Raw genomic sequence first — 8,288 nt, 5'->3', positions numbered from 1 at the left:
GCAGGATTGCAATGAGACTCGTAATGTTGCAATTACTGTGGAGTTAATGGAGTTGATTAAACATGGACTATTGAAAAAGATGGAGTAGAAAAGCTGTAATAAGAGGAACCATGGAGGGGAAGGTGGGAAGTCAACACATTTGGAAGAATCTATTAACTGTTGATGTGCATGGTTGTATTGTTTTAAAGCCACTTCCGAACTGGCAAGGAGGTGGGGTTGCGGGCCCACACTCTCCCCACACACGTGGGGGCTGGCTTCCAGCCCCCGTGAGATTGAGGGAATCCTCTGGGGGCGTTAGCTCCCTGCCTAGCCAATCGGCTGGCCAGGGAGGCGTGGCCCGGGCTATTTATGCCCGGCGCGCCCGAGGTCCGCCCTCTCTTCACCTCTCCAGCTGATCAGGTTTCCCACCCTGCCCACCCTTTAGTTTCTTCTCTGACCTTGCTATGGACTTTGGTTGGTCGCTGTCAAGGGGCCTGGTAGGAATTTTTTCCACTTGGCAAATTTGCACCTGCCATTTGGTTTTTTTCTCCTACCTCATAGCATATCGTCACAACTTCTTGGTATTGGAGGTTAGGCATTGGTAGGGGTATTTTTATGCAAAGGGGGGGGGGGGAGACAATGCCATCACCTTTCCCCAAAGCAAAGGGTAGTCCAGTAAAGGATTCTGGGGGGCGCTGCCCTGTCCAAAGCCTATGGAGGTGTGGGCCTAAGGCACGCCCCCGAGCGGTGACCCCGGGGAAGATCCTAGTTGATGTACATCAGCGGGACTCTCCCTACTGGTGGTTAACCCTCACCGGTCTTCATGCAATTGGGCTGAAGCCGATTAGCTGATAGGACCAATGCCTAAGCCAATACTGCTGAATTCCTGCAATCAATAAAGTTGTGGCCATTTCCCGCCCATTAACCTTATATACCGTGTCCTGTGTCTTTATTTCTCATGGGGGGAGGGGGACTTGCCACACAATTTTGTTTTTGTAAATTCAAATAAAAATTGTTTCAAAAAGAGAGATGAAACATGTACGAATGGTTTCCCAAAATTCCTTTCTCTTTTTTCTTTATGCTTCCACCGCCCCCTTATTTTTATTCAACGCCTCCCCCAATTGCACCCGAGGCTACTACACTCCCCCCAAAGATCGTTCCAGCACCCCTAGGAGGCGTTATTGCCCACATTGGGAAACACTGGTCTACACTGGTTGGCGGTGGCCTCCCAGGGTTTCAGACAGGGTTCCTTTCCCTGGAGATTCCAGGACTTGAATCTGGGGCCTTCTGCATGCCAAACACATGCTCTACCATGGAGCTATGACTCTTCCTGAGCAGCTAAGTATGATGTTGATGTGGAGAAACTCCTTGACCGCTCTAGAGAAGAGCGGAATTTGCAGAAGGGCGATGGCACGAGGCTTCACCAAGCAGGAATGTTTCCTCAGCTGAGCCATTGATGGAGAATACGGGGAGTTGGCCCTTGTGAGATCTCATTGGGTCAATTAGATAATTGAGCAATCTCTCCTGTCCACATTTCTCTGCCCGGAAGAGACAGTGTGGAATCGGGTATAAAAGAGAGGCTGGCAGCTCCTGGCTCCTCAATCCATTGGGTCGGCTTCACCTCTTTGCTCCGTCTTGTGAATTTGGGTAAGTCTGGCCTTCTCACTGCGCTCTGAGCTGTGCAGATCAGCTGCACATTCTCTCTGTTTTCCTCTATGAGGTTTTGGGAAAAGGGCTGTAGATACGATCTCCACAGAGACTGGCATGATGTGGAAATAGCAGGCCATGGCATTCTGCAACTCAGCCCCGGGCTGGAGCATGAGGCAACACCATGAGAATCTCAAGCGAGGTGGCATACTGATCTCTTTGCATGGAGGTGGGATTTAAATAATCTGCTTACTGGATTTCCTCTAGAGTTTTCCTCTGGGGAAAAATGACAGCCTGTTGATGTGGTAACCACAGTGCCACCTCATGGTTGGTTCCCAAGTTTTGGGAAATCCTAGAGTGCATCGTCCTGAAAGAGATGTCCCTCTCCGTGACATAGTTGGAGCTTTGCGTGGCAAGTACCCTCCCCCATTTGAAAATAAAGACACGAGACACGTTATTTAAGGTTAATGGGCGTAAATGGCCACAACTTTATTGATTACAGATATTGAAGGTATTGGCCTTAGGCATTGGCTCCTATCCACTACCCGGCATGATGACCGGGAAAGGGTTGATCACAAACCGTGGGTGTCCTGTTGAAGAACGCCAACTAGGACCCCACGGGTGTCACCGCTCGTGGGCGTGCCGAAGGCCCTTACCTTACTAGGTTTCGGACAAGACAACGCCCCCGGAGTCCTCTACCGGACTACCCTTTTTCTTGGGGGAAGGTGATGGCATTTCCTTCCCCCCCATCCATTTGCATAACAATTGACCCCTGCCATTGCCAACTTGGAAAAAATTCCTACCAGGCCCCTTGCGGCGACCAACCGAAGTCCATAGCAAGGTCAACCCTGCCTAACCTGAGGGTGGGTGGGATGGGAAAACCTCGTGGCTGCTGACGAGAAAAGAGGGCAGTCCCGGGGCGTGCCTGACCCTAAATACACGTAGGCCACGCCTCCCCGGCCCGCCGATTGGCGGACAGGGGGGAAAGACACGCCCCGGGATTCCCTGGCTCTCGCGGGGGCAAAGAACACGCCCCCGCCGGTGTGGGAGGTGTCTGCCCGCAACCCCCTCTCCTCCCCAAGTCTCGGAAATGGCTTTGCGTGGCAAGTACCCTCCCCCATTTGAAAATAAAGACACGAGACACGTTATTTAAGGTTAATGGGCGTAAATGGCCACAACTTTATTGATTACAGATATTGAAGGTATTGGCCTTAGGCATTGGCTCCTATCCACTACCCGGCATGATGACCGGGAAAGGGTTGATCACAAACCGTGGGTGTCCTGTTGAAGAACGCCAACTAGGACCCCACGGGTGTCACCGCTCGTGGGCGTGCCGAAGGCCCTTACCTTACTAGGTTTCGGACAAGACAACGCCCCCGGAGTCCTCTACCGGACTACCCTTTTTCTTGGGGGAAGGTATGGCATTTCCTTCCCCCCCATCCATTTGCATAACAATTGACCCCTGCCAATGCCTAACCGCCACCCGAGCGGAGCTCGCCGCCAATACCTTCAGACCTGTAACCAATTCCTAATCCCTGTTATTATGTCATCCAACCATAAGTCATTCCCTGCATCAGACAGATGCACGCCATCACGCCTGTAGAGGGCCTCGTTATCAAACTTTATGCCTGGGTGCCCAATGATGCATCCGCCCAAGGCTGCCACTCTACGCACCACAGCCCGCTCCAAAACCTTTCTTGCTTTATTAACGCCAACCGGGCTCACACAATCCCTCCACGTCCTCCTCTCGAGCAGTGAGGACCATAAAATCGTAACGTTGGGGTAGGCAGACAACAGATCAGACAAGTCGTCAAAAATATTCCATCTCAGGTCGATGCCCTTGCGGTAGGGGAGGTCGTTTTCGCCCAATTGAATCACAATAGCGTCGGGCGGCCCCTCGGCTGCGGCTCTCGACATCACTGTTGGCTTAAACTCACTCCAGCGCATCCCTCTACGCGCTAGCCAACGTAGCTCAACATACGTGGGCAAATTAAGATTGCTCCCCAGATCTGTCAGCATAGCGCGATTCCTGGCCCAATGTACTATGCTGTGGCCCACCAACCAGATACGCACCTTCTTGTGTCCTGAAAAACAAACGAACGGGAAAAGCCAGGTCAGGGACAACAACCCTAGTCATACATTATTTCTGACATAGGTTTTGTACGTTATTTCTGACATAGGTTTTGTAGGCATTAGATTTCCATCTACCCAATTCCTTTATCCTCTCAGTGGTGAGCCCCAAGTGAACTGCGGTGGTGGCTGCCCCAATCCGAAAAGAATGGGCTGCAAATTCCGCTGCTGGCAGGCCGCAAGAAGCTAAAGCCATGCGCAACACACGAGTGAATTGGTTCCTCGCCAAGCAGGATCCATCGGCGTGGATCAACAGGGGACCGGGTTTTCTGACTCTTAAATATAGGAAGCGTCTCGTGTCCCTCACGGGGCAGGGCCCCTTATCCTGCGCGGCTGGTAGCCGAAGCAGGGCCCCTTTACCCCACTGGTCTGTTTTAGAATTACGTACATGAATGATTAGCTCCGCTCTGGAGAGGGAGAGATCACTCAACATTAATCCCCTCTGCGTTTGATTGGAACCCCGCTCGCAGACCACCTCCCCTATGCGCATCGCACCAAAGAAAGCAATGGAGAAAGCAGCGGAGAATAAGCGTGCTTCATATTTAGACCAGCATATTTTTCTTAATGCTTTGTGAATTTGGTACAGGATGTCATACGTGATGGGACGCCTCCTATCCACACTGGGGGGGTGCTGTCTGCGCCATCCTTCTAGGGCTTTTCGCACGATAAAAGCTGCGCATGGGTCCGTTTCAAAAAAGGTTTTACTAAAATAGGATATCCCAGCTGAATGAATATTGAGTGTCTTAGGGGCCCTGCCTAGACTCTTTAAGTGAGCCAGGTAGCGGAGAACCTCCCTGGTCGAAGGGATGGCAAAGGGCCTGGAACCAGGAATATTACTTCGGAATTTAATAAAATCGGCCCAAGCCTTTTTATATGACCGGATCGTGGAAGGGGCCACCGCTCCAAATACTCCCTTCATCACTTCAGTCTCCCAAAATTCCATAGATGTTCCGGGAAAGGCATCGATGATTGCTCCGCCTCCGGCGCTAATGAGCGGAAGCGCTCCATCTGAAAACGAGACAGAGCATCCGCGATGTCATTATTAGTGCCAGGTACGAATTTGGCCGAGAAATATATGTTATTTTCCAAACACAGAAGTACAAAGGACCGCAACAAGCTTCCCACCCTGGCGGAGCGCGCAGACTGTCTGGCGAGTACCGCTACGACTGCTTGGTTGTCAGTGTTGAAACAGACCCGGTGATTACGGAAATGTTCTGCCCAGAGATGAACAGCCACCACGATAGGAAAGAATTCTAAAAATGTGAGGTCCCTGGTGATGGGTTGCCCGTGTAAATCTACCAAGGGTGGCTCTGTAAAGGGGCCTGCCACTCTACCCGCCTTGATTTCCTTTTCTATCTTGATTCTAGCCACTTCAGGCCTCTCCCTGACTGATTTTTGATTTTGAGGTACTCCTGAGTTAGGGGGAACTGCAACGGGGATTCTAAAGCCCTTGGAGAAGCCCTCCCAAATGTACTGAGCGGCTTCTCGGTCTGGATATTTGTCTAATAAAGTTTTCAGTGGCTGAAGGCGGATTGGGGAAGAGGCCAGGCCCAGATCGTGATTATTGGCGGTTACCTGGTCCTTGTTGGGCGGAGCCGGGGGCACCTCTGTTACTGCCGTGGAAGTACCCCCTACCCCCCCGAAAGGGCTGCTGCTTACTCTTAAAGCAAGCGGAGGCCGGGTGATTTCCCCAGCAACGCTCGCATTCATGGAGGTAGGGAGAAACAAAACCTCGTGGCTGCTGACGAGAAAAGAGGGCAGTCCCGGGGCGTGCCTGACCCTAAATACACGTAGGCCACGCCTCCCCGGCCCGCCGATTGGCGGACAGGGGGGAAAGACACGCCCCGGGATTCCCTGGCTCTCGCGGGGGCAAAGAACACGCCCCCGCCGGTGTGGGAGGTGTCTGCCCGCAACCCCCTCTCCTCCCCAAGTCTCGGAAATGGCTTTGGTGGAACACCTGCTTGGCAAGCAGAAGGTTTTTGCAGGTTCTGCTACCTTCATGCACTGGCCGTCGGCTTCCGAGAAGCATCTGGTTGGTTGTGGAAGGAAGGAGCCAGGGTGGATGGGTGCCTTGGCTCAGTAGGCAGAACAGCTGCTTGGCATGCAGAAGGATTCAGGTTCAATCCCTAACAACTCCATGTAGGTCTGGCACTGCCCCTGCCTGAAGGGCCACTGCCAATCCATGTAGACAACACTTCCTCCTACATTCTCAGCCCTTCTGCATGCAGAGCAAGTGCTCTAACCACTGAGCTGCTGCCCCATTGCACTATGGTCTCTAGTTGGGAATGGAGCCTCCAGGGACAGAGACAGTGTATCTCAGAATCTCAATTGCGTGGCAAGTTCCCTCCCCCATAGAAATAAAGACACAGGACACATTATTTTAGGTTAATGGGCATAAAAGGCCACAACTTTATTGATTACAGAATTGAAGGTATTGGCCTTAGGCATTGGCTCCTATCAACTACCCGGTATGGTGACCGGGAAGGGTTGAACACTAACCGTGGGGGGTCCTGTTGAAGTACGCCAACTAGGATCCCACGGGTGTCACTGCTCGTGGGCGTGCCGGAGGCCCTCACCTTACAAGGTCTCGGACAAGGCAACGCCCCCGGAGTCCTCTAACGGACTACCCATTTCCTTGGGGGGAAGGTGATGGCCTTTCCTCCCCCCCCGTCCATTTGCATAACAATTGACCCCTGCCAATGCCTAACCGCCAAATACCGAAAAAAGTTGTGACGTTTGCTACGAGGTAGGCGAAAAAACCAAAAGGCTGGAAATTTGCCAACTTGGAAAAATTCCTACCAGGCGCCTTGCGGAGAACAACCGGAGTCCATAGCAAGGTCAGAGAGCCAAACCTAAAGGACGGGGGTGGGGTGGGGATTGGGAAACCGGAGCAGCTGTGGCGCTGAAAGAGGAAGCTCCTCAGCCGCGCTGGCCCTAAATAGTGTGAGCCATGCCTCCCAGGCTAGCCGATTATTGGCAAGGGGAATGACACGGCTGAGGATTCCCTTAAGGAGGCGGGGACTGCAAATCAGCCCCTGTGCACGTGGGGGGTGCGTGTGAAGCCCGCAACCCCACCTCCTCTCTAGCTGGGAAGTGGCTTTGATGGGAGAGAAATCAAAAGGGGAGGGTGTTCACTGCCACGTCGTTCTTACAGGGCTTCTCAGAAGTGTCTGGTTAGCCCCTGTTGGGAACTGGAGTCGGGGATAAGGTCAACCTCTCTTTGCTCCCCTAAATTATTCTTTGTTCCTTCATTCTGCCTCTGCAGGTTTATCCACCCACTTTTGGAAACATGTCCCAGTGCAAGCAAGGCTGCAAGGCTCCCCCCACCAAATGCCCACCCAAAACTGCCCAGTGCTGCCCCCCAGCCGTGAAGTGTCCCCCCAAAACTGCCCCGTGCTGCCCCCAAGCTGTGAAGTGTCCTCCCAAAACCAAGCAACCTCCCAAGGGCTGCTGTTGATGATGTTCTTTCTCGGCCGCTGGAAAACGGAGGGGAGCTCCCTGCGAAAGCAGTTCAACATTGATCACCTGCTGGACCTCACTGACGCCATCGAAGCCAGTCCCTTCTGCACTCTGCTTTGACGTTTTGCTTTCTCCAAAATGTTTGGGTTTTGCTTTGTCCTATCCTATACAATCATCGCAGCATTCCAGGGAGTCTCGTTGACCAACAGAGCTCCTGTCTGGAATCTCCTTCTTGATATGTCATGACCCAGCCATGCTGGTTGTGAAAAGCTCAACGCCCTGATGGGTTTCCTCACCCTCACGGGCAGGTGAATGGCAATAAAAGCAACTAGTTTCCCAGCACCAATAGATTGTTGGACTGTTCTTTCCTCTGTTCTTTCCCTCTTAAAGCTAAAGGTAAAGGACCCCTGATAGTTAAGTCCAGTTGCGGACAACTGGGGTTGGGGCGCTCATCTCGCTTTACTGGCCAAGGGAGCCGGCGTTTGTCCGCAGACAGTTTTTCCGGGTCATGTGGCCAGCATGACTAAGCTGCTTCTGGAGAACCAGAGCAGCACACGGAACGCCGTTTACCTTCCCGCCAGAGTGGTACCTATTTATCTACTTGTACTTTGACGTGCTTTCAAACTGCTAGGTTGGCAGGAGCTTACTAATTTGTTAAATCAATGTATTGTGACCGAATGCAACCTTACACACACACACACACACACACACACACACACACACACACTGCTAGAGATGGAGAGACAGGGGTGGGGATTAGATTCAGTTTCCTTTTTAAGGTGAACTTTGTTAAACTGAACTTCACAGAACAACCCGTGAACCGAAATTTGCACTTTCCTGAATTTTGCAATGCAGTTCTCCAGTCAAGTGACGTGTACGGAAAAAAAATACCAGGGGAATGCGTGGATAAAAATGCACATATCCGTGAAAATAAAATACAGAAATGCATTATACAGTGGTACCTCTGGTTAAGAACTTAATTTGTTCTGGAGGTCTGTTCTTAACCTTAAACTGTTCTTAACCTGAAGCACCACTTTAGCTAATGGGGCCTCCTGCTGCTGCCGTGCAGCCAG

The 8,288-nt window shown here is 52.0% G+C and overlaps 1 long non-coding RNA gene across 1 annotated transcript; it reads left to right on the top strand.

Annotated features, from left to right (window-relative positions):
* The first annotated feature begins 1,430 nt into the window (after positions 1–1,430).
* LOC309358334 lies at positions 1,431–7,557 on the top strand. The gene is made up of 2 exons (XR_014163459.1): positions 1,431–1,626; positions 7,022–7,557. It is a non-coding gene; the product is annotated as an uncharacterized lncRNA (long non-coding RNA).
* Positions 7,558–8,288: the final 731 nt, after the last annotated feature.

Source organism: Podarcis melisellensis (genome assembly GCF_964234715.1).
Source record: "Podarcis melisellensis genome assembly, chromosome: 16".
NCBI classification, from domain to species: Eukaryota; Metazoa; Chordata; class Lepidosauria; order Squamata; family Lacertidae; genus Podarcis; species Podarcis melisellensis.
Note: the sequence above shows the minus strand (reverse complement) of the source record. Positions and strands in the feature narration are given on the sequence as shown.